The 23,410-nt window shown below is 36.8% G+C and overlaps 1 long non-coding RNA gene and 1 other non-coding gene across 2 annotated transcripts; one reads left to right on the top strand and one right to left on the bottom strand.

The window, feature by feature from the left end:
• The first annotated feature begins 1,101 nt into the window (after nt 1–1,101).
• Nucleotides 1,102–1,208, top strand: LOC133290462 (small nucleolar RNA R71). The gene has a single exon (XR_009748678.1). It is a non-coding gene; the product is annotated as a small nucleolar RNA R71 (small nucleolar RNA).
• An 8,781-nt stretch (nt 1,209–9,989) lies between these two features.
• On the bottom strand, nt 9,990–23,119 carry LOC133290458 (uncharacterized). The gene is made up of 5 exons (XR_009748673.1): nt 22,638–23,119; nt 22,492–22,557; nt 22,314–22,416; nt 21,329–21,390; nt 9,990–10,218 (listed from the first exon to the last, which is right to left on the bottom strand). It is a non-coding gene; the product is annotated as an uncharacterized LOC133290458 (long non-coding RNA).
• Between the last annotated feature and the right edge of the window lie 291 nt (nt 23,120–23,410).

Genomic DNA, 23,410 nt, shown 5'->3' with positions numbered 1-23,410 from the left:
GTAAATCATAACAAATAATCAATTACTATTTACTACATTACATTTACATAAATATATATAAAATAAAATATATATTTTTATTGGGATTGTGTGGTTAGTGAACTACCCCAAAACTACGTTCCTGGAACGTATGTTTTTTTTGGACTTTAGAGTGGAACATCAGACATTCCCTCCTTTTGGGAGCTATGTGGTTAAGGTTAACCACCCCAAAACTTTGCTCTTTGTCAGAGAGCAAATGAATCCACAGGGTTGCCTCCCAGTCAGCTCTTAGTTTAATGTCTTTAGCTAGACATGGTACTTACCTTTTAGGTCTTTGGAGAAGTTGTTGAGGGGACTTCAGTATCCCCTGGTAATGACCTTGGTGTTCTCGTGTTGAGGTTGGCAGCTATTTGTCCCAGATGGGACTCAATGTTTCTGACCACTGCATCATTCCTGGTGAAATATTCTTTGACATAGTTTTCTAGGGAGTTGATACGTTGGTCATCTCTGTGGAACGAAACGTAATTTTTTCTCCTTTGTTGTTTAAACGTTCCACTACTGCTACCTTGCTGGTACTGTTACTGCTGAGTGTTGAATGGTCTTTGGTTCATGGGTGGCCTCCATTGGGGATTATGGTTCTGATCTTTTGTGATAGTTCCTCCAGGATTTGAATTGGTGTTCCGTCCTGCTTGCTAATTGTCTCTGGTGAAGTTCCTGTTTCCAAAGTTTTCTGCATAACACACCAACGCAGTGGATGGGCAGTTTGTTGAGTCATGAAGGTCACCACAGGCTGAACAGGGTTCAATTTCAGTTGCTGTGAGTTGCAAGACTTCCATCCTTTGTGTTTCTTGATCATTTTTCAGGTTCTTCACCTCATTCATGAGTGAGGCTAGCTGGGCTTCCATGGGAGTCTATTTGTCTAGTTCGAGCATGCCAAGCTTCCTTACTGGGCTCACCGTGTCTATTGGCCATTGGAGACATCTTTCAGCAATGCCTTCTATAATTTCATACCTGGATTCAAGTGTTCCAGTAAAAAAATAGCCTCCTGCAGCAAAATCTAAATGTGATTGAGAAGTATGGTCAAGTCCCTTATAAAAAGATTGTAACACTCCCCAACTCTCCACCCCATGGTTTGGACATTTTCTGATGATGTCCTTGTATCTCTCCCATGCTTCATAGAGATTTTCTCCATAAAACATCCTGAAGTTAGAGAGCTCTGCTCTCACATTAGCTTGTCGAGACATAGGGAGAAATCTCTCTATAAATTTGTTAGAGAGTTCCTCCCATGTGTGGGTTGATCCAGGGGTGAGAGTTTTCATCCATATTTTTGCTTTTAAGCCCAAGGAGTGAGGGAATAACCTCATTCTCATACTCTCCTCTGTCACACCCTCAGCCTTAAAATTATCACAGATATCTTGAAATGTTGTGAGGTGTGTGTAAGGATCTTCTGCAGGGAATCCATTACTCCTGCTTCCCTAATCATGTGAAATATGATAGGTTTCAGTTCAAAATTGGGTGCTACATGAGGAAGGATTACTCCCCTATCTGGTCTGTTCCTGAAAGGAGCAGCCAGAGTTCTGAAATTTTGTTCAGGAGGAATATCTTCATTATTATTGTGATCAGCCATGTTTTCAAAGATTCCTTCCCTGAGGTTTCTTCTTTTTCTATGAAAGGTACGTTCTGGCTCAAGATCAAAGAGAAATTGAGGTATTTCAATGGAGTGGTCAGAGTTTGTTTCAAATTCTTCACTCATAAACCATAAACACAAGTTATATGAATAGCAGATTCAGTGATAAACTAAAATAAAAATAAAAATAAAATATACAGAGTATGTACTAAAACAGTAATAAGAACAAAATTTAGTGTTGCTATCCCCGGCAACGGTGCCAAAAACTTGTTGGGTGGTTTGCTGATGGTGGAAATTATATATTCTGATAATGGACGTTCCTCTGTTCTAAGTTAGCAACAGAAAATAGAGTTGTTCCCTTACTTCCAACCCAAGTGCGCAAGTGCATGCATCAAGTAATAATGGGTGTATTAAGGCCCAGATTATCGTTCCCACGAGGATAAAACTCTAAATATTTTCTTAAACCATTTTAAAAAGAATGAAAATGAGAAGAAAAGTTAGTGAATGAATTGTCTGGTCAAACGTTCCCTACTGTCTTGACATGTTTCTCAGGAGCAGTAAGTTCAGTCTGATGGCAAACAATTGCTCGTTGCGTTATGTATGTGATCCTTCCTGTTTAGAAGAAGGTGTGATAATAATCATTGGAGTTTGATAGATACAAGATTAAACAAAGCTAAAATAAAACAGTAATCATAACTATAATCAAGAGACAACAAAGTTGATGGTTTGGAAAACAGTTTAAGAGAAGGAACGAATTCACTGCTACATTCTTAAATAGTTATTTCCTATTTTCAAGACTTAACTTATAACACCTCACAATTTTAAATCAATTAATTAAAATATTAAATGAGCAATCAAGTGATGAATTAGTGAAAATCCTAAAGATTAGGCCAAAATACAAAGAAAGGGCAAAACGGTAATTAGCCAACACGCAACCTAGGAAGATAAAAATTGAGTAGAAGGTCTCAGATGGTAAAAATAACCCTGGAAATGTGTTCAGAACGAAAAATTGAGTGGATAGGCAAGTTTCAGAAAAATCAGTGAATAGTGTTTTTCGCGGGTAAAAATACCGCGTTACGATTGCACCGTAAAACGTGCCAGTTGAATTTTGAGCTCTAGGTTTCAAATATGAGTTAAAAAATGGTCTAATGAGTTAGGAAATATGATTTCTTATAATATTCGATGAAATTAAAACAGTTTGGGGAAGCGTGCCAATGGCGCGCATAATAGCTTAAAACAGTGTTTTCTCCGAACGAATGGAGGACTCTTAATTCATCTGATCAAGCCTAATTAAAGGGGAATAGTTAATGTTAAAAATTTGAGTTTCTAAATAGGTTGTGAATTTACGGACGTTTATTGGAATCGGAGGAAAATTCGGATTAGTTTTAAATCGCGTGAAGTGGCGGTGGGACCCACCCCACTTAAGTGACTTAAGCCACATGTGCTTGGCACTATTCATGCATCACTTTCCTCCCTCTTCTTGCTCAAACCCGCAGCCACCATAGCCCTTCCCCTCCAAGATTTCATTTCACCATAACTTAGCCATTTCTTCACCAAATCCATTGATTCTTGTCTTGAAATTTGATGGAAATGGCCTTCTAAATCCATTGGTGGTACTCCCAAGCCTTGAAAGCCACTAGATTTTGAGAAAAACCCTCCCCAAAGCTGCGGCCCTTTCCTTTAGATTTGTGAAAATGGTGTTGATTGATGCTCCAATGGTGGAGTATGTTTAGGAGGAGCCTTGTGCCAAGCTTTTGGGTGAGTTTCCTTGTGTTCCAATGGTTTAATTTTGTGGTTGAATTTATGAACACTAAAGAGGGCTTGTTGGATTGATGTGTTTAGAGAGCTCAATTGGAAAATGTTTGTACATGAATGTGTCTTAGAATGATGTGTAGTAGCCATAAAAGCAATAAAAATTATTGATGAAAAATGTAAATTTTTAACTTAGAAAATTTTGAGGTTGTCATGACTTTGAGTTTTGAAAATGTGTTAGGATTGGATTGATGAGTTGTTGTATGATTGTATGTTGATATAATAGGATTGTATGAGGTGTGGAATGATTAAAGTTGTATGGAAATTCCTTGGAATGCCATAGGGTAAAATTCGATTCTTTGAGGAAAGATTGAGGAATTGATGTTGAAAAATGATTTGGATGATGATTTGTGTAGTTATATGGTGCTTAGATGGGTTGTGTTGTGCTTGGAGAGTGTTTGAATCAATGGAAAAAAATGAATTGTGTTAGAGACCTAAATGAGCCCAGAATGAAATATTTCGCAAAACGATGCGTAAATGTCGGAAAACGGAAAAACGACGATTGAACTAGCCTCTAAACAACCTAAGGGAGTGTTATAAAATGAGAAAGAAAATTTAGAAAAATAAATCTCACATTTACACTACAATGGCCGAACCATCAAGGGAGGATGGGGAGGATTTTTGTGTTTTTGCGTTTTGATACTATTTGACGAGTACTGATGGATGTACATTATTGTATAGGTTGCCGTACGTCGACCTGAATCCCGAATCTTGAATCAGTGAATTGCCCTTGGTCCGGGACCAAGTGGATTGAGGTAAGAAATTGGTTCATTGCATGTGTAATTATAAATTAACATGTATGGGTTGAACTGAGAGTGATTGGGAATGTCCTCTGTGTAGGCATTCCGCTGTGTACCGAGTTGAGGGATAAGCTGCTGCGGAGCTTGTGGAAACACGAATTAAGGTAACCTCTTGGTACTGGGGCTTGTTCCCCTTTTCTGTTCCACCTTGCCAGTTGATGGCAACGGTAGGAAGTGTGTATGAATAGTATAGAACACATGAGCATGCATGCATTATTGCTATGGGTACTGCAGTACCGAGTCTCTGGCCAGTAGACAGTTTTATTAGCCTTCGGGCATTTTCGGACTTCCGCTGGATAGGTCTCCAGGAGGGAGTTCCAGTTGACTGCGGTCATGGTGTTTGATCCGGGTAGGAGCACACTAGGAATGTCTTTGGCGTTTTGGTTGGTTTGGGCATCATGGTAGTGGTTTCTGTGAACACACCTTGGATGATACCCATAGGCTTATATATGCCGAGGGCGTACGTGGAATTGGGGTTACCATCCCGTATCGTCGTATTTTGTTTTCTTTATATTCCCCATTCTCTAAACCCCTTGCTATATCCCGTTTTCAAAGTGGTTGTTGTATTCTATTGATATGCATCGAAGTGAACCATTGGGTGGAGTTTTCTCCAGAACCTCTTGGTTACTGAGATATATTCGTATATCTCACCCCGTCTCGGGGCATTTATTTCAGGAGGTAGCAGTGGAGCAGGAGCCTCGGGCAAGAGGCCCGCAGAGTGAGCGATGGAGCGTTTCTTATTTTGCATTTTGTTGGCCGTGTGGCCTAGGCTAGACTTAGGGCATGAACATGTCATTTGTATTTATTAGTAGCTTCATTAGCATCTTGTTCATGCCATTTTGCCTAAGTCTAGTAGTGATGTATTTGGTTATGTTGTCTTTTAAATTAAGTTGAAATTTTAGAAGAATGTAATTTGAAGTTTTAGTTTCAAGTTGTAATTTGTAAAGCCATATTGTAATAGTATTGATGCATGTCTAATTATGATGGAAGGGCCTTAGGCCTATTTTAGGTTATGATAATATGTATGATGGAAATATGCATGAAAAAGGTGTTAGTGATTGCAACTACTTAAGAATGATTAATATGGACTCTATGTTTAATAACTATAAACTGGATTGGGTTGTAAGTGCCCCAAGGCGTTGTTGGTCCTTGTGTGTGCCACCCATTGGATTATTACTGTATTATCATGTGTTTATTAGGTACATTTGAGGTTTAAATGATCTTTTACAAATTTGGGATTATTGGAAAAACAAAGGAAACTCTGGCGAATTTTCTGTAGAATTGGCAGATTTTAGGCAAACTTCGGGAGAGTATATCTCCCTCCATAGAAGTCCCCTAGGGACGTGCCATACGCCATTTTGAAGGTTGAGATGTCCTCTACCTTGTGTCAAAATTTAAGGAAAATCTGGGTTGATCTTCGGCCTGAAATAAATAGAGAAACACGGACTGCTCATGTGCCCCTGCACCTGAGGCAGATTCTGGACCGGATTTGGGAAATTAATTCCCGCTTCGTGTCTCAGTCAAATTGAGTGTGTGATATATCAAAATGAAGTTTGAGATTTCTAGTTTGTAGGATAAAAATTTGAGAGTACTTGGTTGAGGGGATTGAGTGCAGTAATTCGAGCAATGTGAGTGGTTTGGAGCTGTTTTTGGGGTTGTTTGGGCTAATTGCTTATCCAACTTCAAACGGCGATAACCGGAGCAAATGAGCTCCGAATTGAGCGTATGTTAGCTTGTTAAAAAGGGAATTAAGTAACACAAAGATATAATCTGAGAAGAAGGGTTGGTTGCGATCGGTTTGGTCGCAGAAAAACTTAGAGTGAAACATGTTCGAATTGGAAAAAAACGTAAAGTTGGAAATTGGCTAAGTGAGTTTATGGGAACTCCTTAGTAACTTATAATAAGTAACGTAAGTGATAAAAATAGTTTAAATAAGTCTTCCGCAAGAGTTTACGGTTACGGTCACAGCTTTTAATTATTACGCCTTTTTATGTTTTAAATTCTCGCGTAATAATCGGAAAAAATTTATTCGCGTTTTATAAATGAACTGCCGTGATTGTAACTGCGCTTAATATCATAATTAATGTTAACAATACCGGTACGTAACGGGCTGTTACATAACTCTTTTTGGCTTTGTCCCAGTTGCTTATCTGCCAACTCTGATTCCTCAGCTCATGGACTAGATGGCTCACAAGTTTCCATATTTCTACGGCTCCCTTGACTCCAACAGGTACTTAGTACAGAACCTTAAAATGGACGAAGTGGCCCCTTATTCCTAAGGTGACCAATAGTGTTTTTGCCATAACACTACCTTCCCCCAATAGCTAAGTTGTCTGAAATCCCTTCCTTAAAGAAGTTCCTTTCTCAGTATGTGTTCAATTTCCATTGATACACAGTGAATATAGCTTACTTAGCCAAAGAAATACAAAAAGCTCCAGTCAAGAGTTTTGGAAATAATTCTTTAAGAGTTTTACAGCTTATCCGTTCCACAGATAGTTCAGCCCATAGCTGATATTTTAAACATAATTATTCTAAACTAAAATCCAATAGACCCGAGATTCAGTTCAGAGATAACGATTGAAAAGAAAAGAAGAAACACTTATATTGAAATGGAACAAGAAAGATTACAACAAAATATAAAATGGAGAAAATGGTTTATGCTCGTGAGGAGTCTCAAGTGAATGTTACAGATTGAGGGAGAAGTATTGTCACTTAACTACAGCAACAAATATACAAAACTAAACTACTAACTAATACTAGGTGATCTCTTCTTTTAGGACTTCAATCCCTCCATAATTCGATGATGTTTTTGTGTTTGGGACGTCCTATTTATAGGCAGAAGAGAGAGTGGCATTCTTGTAAATCCTTTGGAGTTGGTTTCTTGAATGAAGGGACGGGGCGGTGGCAACAGTGTTTAGAAGCTTGCAAATTGCTTGATGGGATAGTTTTTGTTGATGATTAGCCGTTTTCTTGCAGTCCCCCATGCCTTGCTTTCGTCCTAGCCAATAAGAACTCTTGATTTTCTGTTGTTCACTTTTCCTGCTGCTTAAGTGGTGCACCGCCTTGCTTTTTAGAAGATGTTGTTTCCACATTTCCTGCAAAATGAGCAGAGCATTAAATGAAGGTAGCAGGTGTAATAAATTCTCTCAATTCGTTCCCCTTTTAATATGTTTTCAAAGGAATACGTCATCATACGTTCCCCCACTGTGTTTTTGTCACAAATGTGTAAAACAAGTGTTTTTCATACTAAGTTGCTCATCATATGAGGGAACGTATGGTATTTTGCCATCAAAATGGGCTTAGATGGGAACGAATTTACGTCCCATCAGTTATATCCGGGATAACCACAAGAACCTCGTCCATCTCCTCCACTCAAGCTAAGAGAAGCCGAAGTTCGAATCAAAGCAGAAATAGTGACACGGCTGGGATAGGCTAGTATCCGGGGTGAAACGTGGACGTCAAAGGACATAATTCGGACATCCCAGCATCCAAAATACTCAGTCTACCAGGCTGGGGGGCAACTGTTATAGACCTGAGTGAGGCCCACATGCATAGAAAGCCCAAATAATACAAGCCCAAAGGTAAGCACTATAAATTGGAGCTAAAGACCACAGGTATGATGGATCTCTCTAACCCTATTTTATGCAACCACATAGCGCACACACACACCCCATTTGGCTAAGGCCGTCGTATAAGTGTGTAGTAATTCGCTGCCCACAAGATACCTAATTCATAGGTATCTAGAGAGAAAGCACTAGATCCAACATCAACTATCTAACCTACGGTTAGACATCTCTGCCTCAGGCAGAACAATTCCATTCTTGAATTTCAACAATCAAAGGGGTAAGTGGTCTAACCTTGATTTTTGGTAAATTGGAGCCTTTGGCTTGGTTAATCCATGTGAGGAACGAATTATTGATTGTTAGTATTAGCTCTGATAGGTTATTGTTGGTGACAGTGCATGTATGCTATTGGCTTATTGGACAAAGAAAAGTGTTGGAAAGCTTGATTTCAAGAAGGAAACCCTTAGACATTGGGATCGGTCCCACTTATTATTCCACCATAATCCTTGGAATAATGGTTAATTCATTTAATGATTGTTGGATTGTTAGAGTATAGTATAATATGAATTCATATAGAAAATTATTTTTGTTGGTGTATGAACCAATGAACAAGCATTAGAGGCTAGATTGTATGATTAGTATACGGATTATTATGCAATTGGATGTGTAATATGATGTGCTTGTGTGTTTAGTCATTATATTTATGAATTGATTGAGGAGTTTCATTGGTCAAGAGAATATTGTATGGACTTCCCTTTGGGGATTTTTCCTAAGAGGTACAACTCTTTGAACTTTCATACGGACTCTCATTTTGAGGTACGACTTATCGGAGTAGTCCTAGTGTACTGGGTACTTCAAGGGGAAAGGAACATGTATAGCTCTTTTGAAGATTGCATATATTTGACATGCTTATTTTGGGACTTTATTTGTTTAACAATTTTTGGGAGAGAACTGGTAATCTTTGTGAAAAGGATTTTAAATGTTGTGCATGAGTTATGATTCAATTATGGTGCTTTTGGTTTGTAATTCAAGTGATGTAATTATGATCTAAACTTAGCAATTAATCATAGGATGCCTTAAGAGGAATTATGTGTTTATGTATGATGGCTTGATACCTAAACTTGTTTATCCATTGATGGATATTGCATGAAATACTATAGGATAGTTAGATATATATGAATTGCAAGAGGAATAATCAATTAGGTGGTAAAAGAAACATTGGTGTTGTCTAAGTGGTCCAAATCACAGCAAAATGTTGTCATCTCTTTTGCTATTCAAGTTCTTATGATTTTGGATGATATTTAAGAATTAACTTTCGTGGTTTCCGTTGATAATTGTTAAGGAATAATGCTATATTGAACAACTAGAATGAGTAAACGGAGCAGGTACAAACGAGATGTTACCTTTTATGGTATTAGAGCAACTTTCTAGGGAAAGACCTAGTGTGTAAGGTTAAGTGTGCTGCTTGTTGAGAAGTTATCAATGTTTATTGTCATAATGCATATCTAATTACTGAGTGAGAGCCCGATCAACTCATTCCTTTGTGTGACATGTGAGAATCATGGTTAATTCTAATAATCATTGGGGAGGCTCTAACGACTAGCTAGATCTTGTCCTAGCTGCTTTGGTTGGGATGTAGGAGGAAATGGGAGCCAAATGACAAGCTAACCAAGAGATGATGAGATCCTTCATGGAAGAGATAAGTTCTAATCGTTAGAATAATCAGCTGCCACCACCACCTAGAGGTTAAGGTGGTGGAGAAGGTGTAAATTAAGGGCGAGGGCCAAATCATGCTCGTAGAGAGCCAATTGATGACTTTTGTGTGACACCCTCCCTTGTATGCATACAAGGGAGTTGTCTGCTAAGCGGATTAGAGTCATATTATTAGAGGATAAGTTCTGAAAACTTGTTTTTCGTCTCATTAAAATTTCGTTTTCAAATCTGGTCAAAAGAAATTAAAACAGTGTGAAAACTTAGTGAAATATATGGCTCACTGAAATAATCATTTTCCTGAGAAACCTGTCTTCGTGCAAAAATTATAATAAATCGTGGTTTCAGAATTTCATTGTAAAATTTATATAACCAGAAACTAGACACGCGGGGCTTCGCGCGCATATTAATTATAAGCAATTTGGAGGTCTGTAGCCCCACTAAATATAACTCGCAAAGTGCTCGCAAAACAGTTTATAAAAACAGCACTTAAAAATGTTCAGAAATTATTTTCGCAAAACGTTTCCAGATTTCCCAAATTTCAAACCGGCCATAAAAACCTGAAAATAGTAGCTAAATAATGCTTCCAACAGTAATCCAAACTTCCCAAAATATTACAATAATACAGTCATCCAACAGACAAACAGTCAACAGCAGAAAAGCCCAAACAGCAGCAATTAACAGCAATTATCCATTTAACCACGTCCTCAAATGCTCTTTCGTCCCCCTGCAATTTTATAAAAATTGCAGCCCCAAAAGGGTGAGAAAAATCCCAGTAGTGTGATAACAAAACCAGTAATGCAATAGTACTAACTAGATACAGAATTATAAAACAGCCACATCATCAGTTCAAATCCGTCAAATACTAATCATAATCATAGTGTGTATATAACGCCAAAGGGTGCGTATATAACGTCAAAAGTGTACGTTCATAGCACTACGGTGCACGTATCACTAACAAACACAGTGGAGAATCCTGGGTGGCTCCTCAAAAGGGCTCCAACTGTGACCTAAGCGGACGGAAGCCAAGTGTCACATACCCTAGTACCGAAGGGATGCCTACATGATGCGTGCTCAAACGTATGCTTAATTTTCATAATTATTTTCAGTATCAGCATGAAATTTATGTATGTATGCTATGTAATGTCCGCACACAAAACAGTTAAAATTATGATATGAGTATGCATGACTAAACAATAATCAATATAGCATATGTTCCATGGATCTCCAATATTAAAATGCTGAATACCAAATACTTCTCAAAACAGAATTTCCAGCATGTCAAATCCATGAACAACATACGAATAACATATACAAGATTCGGATCCAAAACATGAGAGCAACAATTCACAATCCCATACTAGCTAGCAGTCACAAGAGGTAATGACACCTAACACTTACCTGCGCGTCCAAATATTAAATCAAACAGTACCGAAGCAGTCCGCGTTCTTAATGTTTATGCGCACCTAAATATGGTACAACAAGTCAGAATTACATGCTATAATTTTTCTAGACGTTACGTAGCACTTTTATTTCCCTAGGATCTTAATTCACATTCGGTTTGCATGATCCTTTCCTTAACTAATTCTGACTTCAAATGGTTCCTTTTATTTTCTCATAACAGCGAAGAATCCAACATTTACCAAGCATACCAATTCGGTTAACATTAAAAAGGTTCATGACATTTTATTTATAAATTTAATCCTACATGGCTAAGGGTGCGTTAAGGAGGGCCTATCAACATGCTGTCCTACTAGGTTTAATACATGCAAGGCCTAATTAATTTAGTTAATTCAAAGAGTGGTAAGAAAACTATTTCCTAAGCTCCCAATAAAACAATTTCTGCTTGCATACATCATCTTCTAGGGTTGTTCTAATAGGCAGAATTCGTGGATGGGAAAAAAATCAAAAGAAACATTCCCCTAGTACACAAATGATGGTCGAATATAGAGAGCAAGGAGTAGGAATGATAAACAGTCTATTCCCCTAAATATACATACCGACCTAAACCATAGATGGAGGGGGAGTTAAGGGTTTCTTACCTTCTTGTAGTACACAAAATTAGTAATTCAATTAAGGAACAACCCCTAAATCTTTCGATACTCCAAAAGCACGAGTCTAGCCGCTTCAAGGTGTTGGCCGCGCGCACAAGGAGATGGAGTGGAAGATGAAAGTTTAAATTTAGTCGTGCACGCAACAAAGATTCCTTTTAAGCTACATGGTTTCGGACTTTAGCTTGTTGATAGTTGAGGTTCGGTCACAAGGGAGAGGAGGAGAAGAATGCTAAATATCTTGTGTTCTGCTCATGGAGCTCGCGGCTGAAACAAATGGAAGATGAAACAAATTTTCCCTTGTGTTCTTTCCTAAGAACGTTCACGGTCAAGGGGGAATGAGAAGGTGTTTAAAACTTTTTGTTTTCTATCAATGATGTTCACGGTTTAGTGGAGGAAAAGAGAGGGAATACAAATTCTGGTTTGTTTTCTTTGCTAAATGCCTACGGCCTTAAGAGAGTGAGGATGGTGTTTAGGTTTTATTTTGAATAGAAAGGTCAGCTCTCTTTCTCCTAAGGTGCGTTCAAGTGATGGGGAAATAAGAGTCATGGTTGCTGAATTAAAATTGACTCATTCAGATTTATTTTTGGCCCCATTGGCTGCATGGTTGGCCAAAAGTTGAAAGACTTAGATGTTTTGACAAGAATTCAGCTTGCTTCTTACACACTCTATGCGCATGCAAGGAGTGGTGGAGGATAGTGTTTGCCACATGGTGAAATGCAAGGCTGAGGTGGAATGGGGCTACTAGAACATGTGACCAGAATTTTATTTTCTCTCCTATACCTAGCGCATGAAGGAGGTACAAGAGTGGATGGCTCTTGGCTGATTAAGCTTGGATGCTCAAGGACAATGGGTCAGAATTTTTCCTTCTACACATGCGCACATGTGAGGGAAGAAAATGTGTGGGATTATTATCCAATAAAAGGACATGCAAATTGCTCACCATTCTCTCATTGGCTGCATGTCTAAAAAGCTGAATGGATTTGATTCAGGCCACAAGTCATCAGAATTTTCTTTTTCCTTTCTGTCTAGCCAATGCGCACCTATGGAGGGGGAACAAGGATGGTGAGGTTTGGCCATGTGTGGATCCCTTGCCAATCAAGGGCTTCCTTATGGGATGCTTAAGATGAGGTTAGAATAAATACAAGGTTGGGCTGAATCCAACTTACTCCCAAGACCCTTAGGGCTTCGGCCAAGACATGGAAGGGGACCAAAAATATAAAAGTCCTATAGAGTTACTAACTTAGGTACTAGCCCACAAGATTATGAGTTCTCCTATAGTCTAAGTGACATTATGTTTTCTTTTTATGTTACAATTAATTTATTCCTATCCTTTTGACTAAAGTTTCCACATGCCTAAAATAACTACTCACTTACCATGTTTATCCAAATAATTCCCTAACTTAATTTACTCCCACTCTAGAGTAATTAGCTATATAATTCACAAACAAGGCATGTGTCACATATAATTCGGATCTCACACATGATTCCATATACTTATAATTTACATTCAACTCAAAAAATATTCCTACTTATTCCTAACAACATGCATGAACACAATTAAATCTCCTAACTTGAATTTATTCCACACTCAACGTATACATATATATCGAGTTCAAAACATGTATTACATCACTAATGGTAGTTTGTATACATTCCTAATTTTGCGGGATGTTACATTTTGTAAGAATCAACAACCTATCTTTGAAAAAGAAATATGATCTTATAGCTATTGCTAAGTGGCTACATGCCTCAGACAAAATATTTAGGTTGATGGAGTGCCCTAATGCTCAGAAGATCATGTATGCTACTTATATGCTATATGTGGATTGGCATTAGAAGGAAACTCAAGCTTGAAGCTTGATAAATAACATGGCAGACATTTGAAGAAGAGTTCTTAGAGAAGTATTTTCTTCGTGATGCTCGAGAAAATAAAGAAGGTGAATTCCTAGCTTTAGTTCAGGGTAACCTATCTATTGATGAGTATGCAACAAAGTTTGAAGAAATGGCTAAATTTTTTAACTTTAGAAAAATTAGTTGTTTGTATCACCCCGTCTACAGCCGGTTTATTAACACACATATGATTACAAAACTTATCATAAGTAATTAATTTAGTGGGAGACTTTTCGCAAAAGTATCATCATTACACCATGTAACTTAGTGACTTAACTTTTTCTTTTAATTTATCCTTACGTATTGTCGTGCATAAATTATTTTTCAATATACCATAATCTATACAGTCCCATACCTGCATAGAATCCATACTTAGTAAACCTATGACCATATCTAATGATCAAATCACTATCTGAATATGATAACAGATACAATTTCGAACAAAGTCTTTACGGACAACTTAATAGCTGTAAATTGGACTAACTAAGGATCAAATCCCACTCAATATATACATAACACCTGATATACAGAAAATTCCAATCCATCTATATACATATATACATACACACACACACACACAAAAGATATATATATATATATATATATATATATATATATATATATATATATATATATATATATATATATATAGAGTATGGCTTTATGCTGCTCCAAAATACTACGCTAGCTATCTGCTCCAGCTAATATCTCTAGTCACCCTGAACTGGTCTCTTGCCATGTGAAAGCTCTCCTACTAAATGTAAGCCCCCAAACGGGGTGAGATTAACCAGCTCAGTAAACCCTGGTTTTATTGAGTATTCCCTACCCATGAGTTCACTTCCAGCGTAGATGTCAGATAAAATAGAATAGAAGAAATCATGTATTTCATACATATACATAAGGCTTCTATGACTACACTCCAAGGGTTGTATCCTGCAAAAAGGTCCTAGCATATACCTCCAGGGGTTGTATGCTGCAAAAAGATCCAAACATATACTTCCAAGGGCTCTATCCTGCAGAGAGATCCTAACATATACCTCCAGGGACTATATCCCGCAAAGATATTAACATATACCTTCAGGGGTTGTTTCCCGCAAAGAGGTTATACATGATAATCTATGGGCTATATCCCTATGGACCCACTTCCAAGAGCTGTATCAGGTTGGAAGATCACACATGTATGCGAAGATTCCACTATCTACATACCTCTTCATATTATACCGCTACATATCATACTACGTCACATATCATATCATACCATTATATACCATACCATACAACATATCATATCATAACATATCATAACTATTATATCATACCATATCATATCATATACATGACCTATATGAATGCAACTATACTAGATATCCATATTCATCATAGCATATACCATATGAACCTGATTCTATTGGACCATGGTGGAACAACATACAAGAGAAAACTCTTAAACCAAAAGCTTACCTAGAACTAGCTTTCCTGTAAACCCTGCTCATACGTCACTAAAGCTATCTATATATTCGTTAAAATCAAGATCACATATTCAAACATGATCTTTATGTCAATATATAATTACTTGTACTTGAAGAAATCCTCACAGCATATACATATTTCAAGCACTATCACCCTTACTCAAAATCAAAACTTTTTAATATTAGTGTACTGTATTTATACACTAATCTTTCATCTGTTATCAGATTAATCACAGCACAACATTTCCCATGCTGACAACCAAATCACAATAGTACATTTAGTACTCATAACACAAAATTCCAAACACAAAACATAACAACATTGCAACATAAAATTTCAGTCATATACACAATCAATTAAACATATCAACAAAACATATTAAATCAAATATATCAAATCAATAAACACATCAATCAAATATAACAAACAACTACCACATATTATTTACAAATTCAGGTTTAACATCATATATTAACTGTAAACATCAAATCATACACATTACACATATTGATAATACATAAATCATTTAACATGTTAATCACAACAATCATACATAACTCACATACCATGACACTTTACATGCCATGGCCGAATCACAACACCAAATAATCATGCATTTTATGCATTCTCTTCTTACCATCAATTTATCCAATTGATACAAATCAACCTAATCCACAATCACTTGAGATTAGGTAAACTTCACCTTACATATAAATCTTACAGAACACTTTAAGTTATATTATTTCACACTCAAATTACATACGCTTTATTCGTGTAATCTTCCTTACACATTGTCATGTTTACAAACTTATCATGATACAAATTTAACTTCAACTACTTCACCATTATTTTTTACAACATAAATTGCCATGCGTATAAGTCTAATAACTTTTCATCAATTCAAGTCTCACTAAATCATGTTCAATCTTCATTATTTTTATCAATTGAACATCACACAACATTTAATCATCAAGTTATGTAATTCTAACCAATTCAACTGTAACAGCCCCAAACCCTGTAGCAGGATATTGTCCGCTTTGCCCCGCACACAAGCACCGTCGAGCTCACAGTTTTACGTTTTGGGTTACCCCCAAAAGGCCTCCTACAAGGAAAGGTATCCACACCCTTATTTAAGGCATGCTTTATTCCCCTCTCTAATCGATGTGGGACATTACATCCTCCCCCACTGGGAATACAGCGTCCCCGCTGTACACATCGGTCCAGGGCCAGGCTCTGATACCAAATGTAACAGCCCCAAACCCTGTAGCAGGATATTATCCGCTTTGCCCCGCGCACAAGCACCGTCGAGCTCACGGTTTTACGTTTTGGGTTACCCCCAAAAGGCCTCCTACAAGGAAAGGTATCCATACCCTTATTTAAGGCATGATTCGTTCCCCTCTCCAATCGATGTGGGACATTACATTGAAGTTTGTCCCCAAACTTCGCCTTACCATCCTAAAATTTGTCTAAGTCTAACACTTAGCACGATGATAACATATTCTCACACATACTTCCTATTCAGACTTCGATCTTATTAATTAAGATCATAACAAAATTTCACATTAATAAGCTTGCAAGATATTTAATAACCAAAACGACACACCTTACATCCAACATTTCAATAAAAAGGATCTTCATCAAATCACAAATTTTCTATCCGATTATTTACTCATATCATGTTAATGGTACCTCTCATATAGTTCGTCAAAACACCCATTAACGAAGTAATTTATTTCACTGATCAGGGCATCCATTAACGATGATACGAGCATTTCAATTATTGGTACACGAAGAAAAATCTCAATACAACCATTACATGACTCACCAAAATATACAAAGTCTTAATAGAGTGCATTCTCAATAGTTATGTTAAAAGTTCCTAGTTATAGTAGAATTAATGTACAAGGAACAAACAAAATCCTATACATGTACAGCAACAATTCAAAGTTATTCAAACGACTGCCTACTCACATACAACATGCAGCAAGATATTGGTGCAATGAGAATATTTTACAGACAATCATAACGTTCCACGACATACTGACACATTTCAAGTAAACATCAGACCTATAAACCAGAAACTTAAACAACGAATTTTATTTCTCTTTTTATTAAACAACTGCTAACCCAAACAAACACGCGTACCAAAATTTTTAATTTTCACATCATGCAATCAACGTTCACATTAGATTTCCACAATTGATGCAAGTAACAGAAAATTTCTTCGTGGTACTAATTCGAGTAACACATATATCAAGTAATAAACAATTAGACAACTAGTAATTACCACAGTCAAGGATGGAAAATTTTCATACCTGCCTACTTCTAACAATTGAGTCATTCATGTTGTTTCATAAAAAGAATGATTTAGTTCGGAATTAATCTTTTAATAGAAAAGTGTCACATTCAGTTTCCAAACAGAAAAATTTCAGTGCAACAGAAACATATAGTAGATGAGCATAGTTCAAGGTTCGACATTTCAAAATTAAATTTTCCCTTAAATCCAATTAACCATGATATGAATTTTCCACTTCTAACACGCATTGCAATCTCAACATAGCTATCAAACATAACTCACTAAAACTGACAAAGTTTTCATAATTCAAGTTCATAATACTTACTTTCAAGGTTTCTAGCTGTAGTTAAGTTAGCATTTAAAAATAAAACCTACGATACAAAACCTCGTACTAACATAAAATAAAGAACACCAATCCCAAAACCTTCACAATGCATATGGTGGTCTCATAATACAACTCAAATTTTTAAGCAGAAGTTCACACAGTAGAATCACGGTTAAAGACGACACAACATGCATATTAAATCATAATTTAATAGTGTAAAGACGCTCTAGTTTAATTCTACTTTTATATCCATGCTCAACATACAGATTGGATGCTCAAATACTATGCAGTCACATCAGGAGGATTTCATGAGTACTAACTCTATTGACATATACAAATACTTAACAATTCACAGCAAACGTGAACAGAAAGTAAAGAAAATTCTTATTAATGAATGTTAACCTAGAGTGGAACATAATTGTGGTAGTAGGGATGTACAGAAACAGAATTCAAAAGCCACTATGAGGCATGTTAAGCGTACTTCCTAGCAAATCAGTTAATATATAAAAATTTTCCTTTCAATGCATGTCCTAGAAATAATTTCAATAACAATACAATATCAGGACATAGTGTTACATCACCCTACAAATAAATGATAATTCACCCACAAGTAGTCATGTCATAATGAAGGTAAGTTATGGATCTAAAAAATAACATGATTGTAAACGCACATTTTCATTCTTAATATGAATTTAATAAAGCAGTAACACATATAGGTATTCTCTTATTCAACTTTCGTTGGTTTGTCTTTAGGTACTACCAAAAATCAATAATTACTTGATTTCGCAAAATTTCTTCCCTTTTTATACATGAGGTTTATAATTCGACAACATACGAGTCCTATAACTGTAGTCAAGTCAAAATTCAATAAGACCTAGGATAGACACGTCATTGCAAAGATAACAAGGGGTTGGATAGACTGTAGAATAAAATTAGACAAATCCGAAAATCAACTCAAGGGAAGTCACACATACCAAGAAGCTATGCACGGTTCTTTCATGATATAAACTTGATGCACCCTTTTAAAATAATTTTTTTTTCCATAGAGATAACTAATATTCATGACAGCATAACACTTTAAATTCTAGGAAGGCTTCTATGATTCTCCAGTTTTATTTCGTTGGATAATTTGATATTTGATAACAGAAAGTTTCACAAGGCATCGAAAATGAGACAAAAATTGAAAGCACACAGATGAAGTTAACGAATCAGCCAAAGGAAACAAAATAAAATAAAGACTCAGTAAAACGAGATCATTCAAAGCATGCACAATTATATGTTCAGTACAGTATATTTTTAAATTTAATTCAGATAATCGTTCTTTATTTGTTCATGCAGTATTCTTGCAACGTGTAAAATCTAGACCCACAACTTCAACAGTCACAAAAAAGAAAGCTTAATATAACCAGATGCAAGTTTAAAATAGTTACATCACACAAGGCAACCTAACACGTAAGAACTAGAATGACAAATATCACTCACTTTGTTTAACAGCTTCTTTCTCAAGAATTATGTCTAGTGTCAATTCACCATTAGAAGATTTGCACAGACAATGATCCCACATGTGAAAGTCTTGATTAATACTAATTCTACGTTCTAAGAGGATTAACCGAAACTACTTAGGTAAATGACCAATCCCTACGTCAATTTTTGGAATTACGTCACTGCTTTTATTCTTGAACATATTAACTACTTACGCCGAAACAGAATTTGTGGAGAGTAACAATTTCTACTATTCAACTATACAAACAGCCACGCCATACAAGAAAATGTCATCATTCACTAAGGCAATTATTTAACAGCAATAATTCTGCACGGTTCAAAACATTACTTCCTTGAACATTATCTCAAGCATAGACAGGGATACAATCTTAGGAATTTCATGGAGAACAGAATTGACAATTAACTATTACTGCAAGCAGCAATTTAATATTTCACATGGTGTTCTGATACAAGTACATCCCGGAATAACCATGAGTGTGCGCACACACCCTACGCGTCAGTGAGTTGATCAGGCTCACCTCCTTGCATTGAGGTGTGCATAACCATGTTTAATACCGGATACCACAAGTACCATTACGCACAAGGGATCAGGCAACAATAGCTAGCAAGCAATTCAATAATCACATTCCAATAGCAGCAGTGAAACAGTGTACTTTTAACACGCAGCAAGACAACCAATTCACAGTTGTAAACAAATAGTAATAATTCAGTGACTATGCCAACAACCAACATATTCAAGCAACAATCATTCAACAACCAAGTACAAACAGCAAACAATTCATTAAAACAGACACCTTGAATCAAAACTGCTCTGATACCAATTAGTGTAACACCCTCTCTTGTAGGCCTCCAAGAGAGTTGTTTGCTAAGCGGAATTAGAGTTCTTTAATAGTGTTTTAGAGACTGAAAAAAAAATCGCTTTTACAATGCCAATTAAAACTAAAGAGGGGATCTGCTTAATTACAAAAATCAGAGTACGCAAAATTTCTTAAACTTACTAAAAATATAAATTTCCTGATAGACCTTGCTGTCTTTAAAAATTCGTATAAAATCCAGTTCAACGATTCAAAAAAATATTCTTTGTAATCTGGAAACTAGACATCTGGGGCTTCACGTTCATATAAAATAATAGTGATTTGGAGTTCGTTTGCCCCTCGAAACATAACTCGCAAAATAAGAGATAAAACAGTGAAAATATCACAAACGTCCTGGCTGGTAAAATTCATAATAAATCGATCTTTCATAATTTCTTTACAAGGTTTATATATAATGAAACTAGACACCTGGGGCTACGCGTGCATATAAATTATAAGAAAATCAGAGGTCCGTAGCCCCAGTACGACAACTTACAAAGTGCTCACAAAGACTTTTCAAAACTCTGCATTTAGATAACATGTCAAAATCCTTTTCGCAAACGTTTCAACATCTGTTTCCATAATACTTGCTGGTCATAAAATCGTAATGCAATAATAAAATCATAGTTCACAGTAATAAAAGCTTCTCAATTTCATACAGTCATCCATAAAATATCACATCAATAGCAGCATGCCCAAAACAGTAGAAGCCAACAGCAAATATCCAAGTCCTCAAAAGCTTTTATGTCCTCCTGCCATTTTGTAAAAATAGCAGCCCCAAAAGGGGTGAGAGAAATTCCAGTAGTGTGGCAACAAAACCAATAATGCAACAGTATTAAACTAGGCATAAAATTATAAACAATCGCTTCAAACATGAAATCCTTTTCATCATATAACCTTTTCATCATATATCCTTTTCATCATATATCATATTGCGTATATAACGCCTTCATCACGCTCATAGCACCGTCGTGCGCGTGCATACACAGCGGGAATTCCATGCAACGGCACCCTCATTTATTGAATCCCACTGTGACCTATGCGGACGGATGCCAAGTGTCCCATACCCTGGTATCGAGGGATGCCTATATGATGCGTGCTCAATCACATGATCCTATAGATAACTATTCTAAGACTCAAGCCTAACATGAATTTGGTACATGTATGTCATGCTATGCTGTCACACACAAACAGAAAGACAAGTGCGGTATGATGTACGGTGCATGCATATATCATCATTTCATAACATACACTTCATGTACATTGGATGCCATACTGCCAAGCCATTCTTTCTTTTCATAACAGAATTTCCATAATCATAACATTTCCATAGGCAGAATAATTTCATCATTTATGGCAGAATAATCATAAGGCACATGTGAGCAACAATTCACAATTCATACACTAGTCAATAGTCACATCAGGTAATACCGCCTAACACATACCTCATATCCACGCAAAATCAACAGCACCAAAATTCAGCCCACTCAATAAGAATTACGTGCACCTAAATACATGCGGGACAAGTCAGAATTTTTATTCATACATTCCTATTATTTATAAGAAATTCACACGTTTCTTTATTCTTGGATTTCGTACGATTTCCCATGCTTCATGTGCATCGTCAATTTCTGCCTTCTCATCAATTAATAATATATTATCATAATAAAATCTTAAGTCCCCCAACATGTTCCAATTCGGTTTTATGACTCACATCTAAAGTTCTATATTATTTTATTTTGCTACTCAAGGCAGTTCCAAATTTTATCATGCACCACCACACAAGCTCACATATCAATTAACAGAACTTACATTCACCAAGTCCTATACGGTTTAAGGTGTGCTTCTTTAAAAATAAAAACTTAGGAACATAGACTCAGTGAAATCAGATTACCTTCCATTAAAATTCATCTATACAGCACCTAATTTAGCATAATATTCAATCCTCATCATACTACACATTTAATGTCACCTAAGTCACCCTTTACAAGGTCTAATGGTGCGCTATAGGAAGAATATAACATGCTGCCAAATTAATTTAAACTCTAAAAATTTGATACAGTTACATAATCCAACCACTAGTCACCTTGTCCTAATTTAACAAACCGCAACACTCAACAATGGGGATTTATTCCAAGCTCCCAAAAACAAATCCTAGGTGTGAAAGAACAAGGTCTTAATTAACTATTCATGCATTCTCAAATCGTACCAAGTTAATTAAATCTTCCAATTCAGGGCTGCCCAAACAATATTGGAGGAGTTAAAGCTTAAGTTCAAAAATTCAGTTTTCTTAAGCATAGAAGCATCAAGTCCTAACGTTGCTCAACAGAACAGAATTTTTAAGGGAAGAATAGCTAGGATGAGGTATCCTCCTAAGATGCATGTGGCCGAACGAACAGAATACAAAGAAGGGTTTAATAAAGTACTTACATCTACTTGAAGGTGCCCAAGGTTCAAATCGTCCAAGGGAGGCGGTGGCCAATTGGTATGCGATTTCTTCCACCTCTCTACTCTTCATAGTGGCGGATTTAGACTGCACTCAAGAGAAAAGGATCCCAATCAGAACTGGTCTGCGTGGGAGGAACAAGGATACTCCAAACTATCTCACCTTCTCCTACTCGGTTGAACGTGCGCACAAGGGAAAGAGGAATAGGTAATGATCTCAAATCAGAATCTGCATGCAAGGTAACAGGGGCCAATCAGAACCGATTTGAAGTGGTGTTGGACCATGAGAAGAAGAAAAAAAAACTTAACCTTTAAGGGTGTATGTCTGCGGTCACACATGGAAGAAGAAGAGATGCACTACCTCTACCGTTGCTGCACTAAGTTGAGTCAATGAAGAAAATAAAGAGAGGGAGCTTAGGCGGTGATTCTCTCATCCTACAACCCACGGTTTTGAGAAAGCAAGAAAAGAGAGGACATTCAACTTTCCTGATCATCCCCCCTTGGTGGTTCACGACTTTGAGGAGGGAACTTGGGCTGATTTTTTTTTTGTCAATGAGAATGGAGTAGCAGACGCTCCACCTTTAGTCAGCCTTTCAACGTTTGGGAGGAGAGTGAGGCTTCAATCGGTTTCTGTATCAAGAATGGCAGCAAACTGGTTTGGGTCTTCCTCAAAGCTGGGCGCACAAGTGAAGGGACAAGGTGGTTGAGTTTCATTCACAGCTAAAGATAAGAGTCAGCCTATTTCTCTACTAGTCAGCGCATAGAGTGTGAAGAAGTTGGTCCTAATTTCTGATCCAGGATACAAAGTACAAGTAAAGCAATTGATAGGATTTCCTTTTCCCCTCATTAGGCGCTAGTTGGTGAGATTGTTATTGACCAATCGTTTTTCATGCAGGCAGATTTCACCGGAGAAATTTTAGGGATAATGTTTAATAAAGATGGGCTGACTTGTTTCTCCAAGGCTTGGGCCATCGCCCATCTTGGCTAGTTGGGCCCTAAACAACTAAGTTATCTTGCTTCAAGTAATTTATCAAGTATTTACAAGGATTTCATTGAAGGTGGTACTTAAAATTGATCCCATC

This window comes from Gastrolobium bilobum, unplaced genomic scaffold (genome assembly GCF_033153095.1).
Source record: "Gastrolobium bilobum isolate Gb01-03AN ecotype WA unplaced genomic scaffold, APGP_CSIRO_Gbil_v1 utg3625, whole genome shotgun sequence".
NCBI lineage: Eukaryota > Viridiplantae > Streptophyta > Magnoliopsida > Fabales > Fabaceae > Gastrolobium > Gastrolobium bilobum.
Note: the sequence above shows the minus strand (reverse complement) of the source record. Positions and strands in the feature narration are given on the sequence as shown.